The sequence below is a fragment of the Nicotiana tabacum genome, chromosome 10 (assembly GCF_000715075.1).
Source record: "Nicotiana tabacum cultivar K326 chromosome 10, ASM71507v2, whole genome shotgun sequence".
Lineage (NCBI taxonomy): Eukaryota > Viridiplantae > Streptophyta > Magnoliopsida > Solanales > Solanaceae > Nicotiana > Nicotiana tabacum.
Genome location: NC_134089.1, coordinates 141,188,430 through 141,189,424, shown reverse-complemented (window position 1 = coordinate 141,189,424; position 995 = coordinate 141,188,430). Strand labels below are relative to the sequence as shown.

Below are 995 nucleotides of genomic sequence, written 5' to 3'. Positions count from 1 at the left end.
TGACCCTTTCTACATGCTTCACAAAATATTTGAACCTGTAGCATTGGTTGAGCTTGTTGCTTGTTAATAACCAAGGTTATTTTATTGACTTGGTTTGCCAATGTAGCAACATGCGCTGATAATGCAAAAACAACATCTAACTCGAGGACCCCTACAGATTTTTGCACTGTATGTCTTCCCATATCTCCTTGCCAATCAGGATTACTTTGGAGAATTTGTTCAATAATGCATATATCTCATCGAAGCTTTTCTCCAACACTTGACCTCCCGCTGCAGCGTCTACCACAATCTTTGTATCTAGTTGTAGCCCTTCTATGAAGGTGTGAGCTAACACTTTATTTGTCTGGTTGTGATGAGGACAATCTCTGACCAGCCCAATGAATCTCTCCCAAGCTAAATATAGATACTCCCCCAATTTCTGTTTGAAGGTGACTATCTCACTTCTAATCTTTGCAGTTTTGCCTGAAGGAAAGAACCGTGCAAAATATTTCCTTGCAGATCATTCTATGATGTAATAGAATTAGTTGGTTCCGCCTTCAACCACCGCTTTAATTCGCCCAACAGAGAAAATGAGAATAGTGTGAGCCTCACATAGTCTGGAGTGACTCAGTTAGTGATATAAGTATCACTAATCTCCAAGAAGTTCAGGATGTGATGTTGGATCCTCGTGTTGAAGACCCATAAACTGCCTATTCGCATGTAGTAATTGGATCATGCTCTGTTTTAGCTCAAATTGTTCAGTGATTCTGGGCTTCACGATGCTGGAGGTAACATTAGCAATGATGGGCATTGCCACCTCCTGAACAGCTATATGTTGATCCTCTGCCATGTTTACAGGCAATTGAACAAGTGCCTGAAGATTATTTATGTCCCTTGCTTCCCTCAAAATTCTGTGAAATGTTCTCTCAGTTTCGGGGTCAAAACCTTGAAGTCTATCCTGGTTTCTGGCCTTTCGCATTCAATCAAAGTTCCTGAGAGCAGAGCAACCAATATGA

At 41.0% G+C, this 995-nt stretch overlaps 1 non-coding gene across 1 annotated transcript; it reads left to right on the top strand.

Moving 5' to 3' along the window:
• Positions 1-344: 344 nt before the first annotated feature.
• LOC142165537 (small nucleolar RNA R71) lies at positions 345-451 on the top strand. Its single transcript, XR_012696199.1, has one exon. It is a non-coding gene; the product is annotated as a small nucleolar RNA R71 (small nucleolar RNA).
• Positions 452-995: the final 544 nt, after the last annotated feature.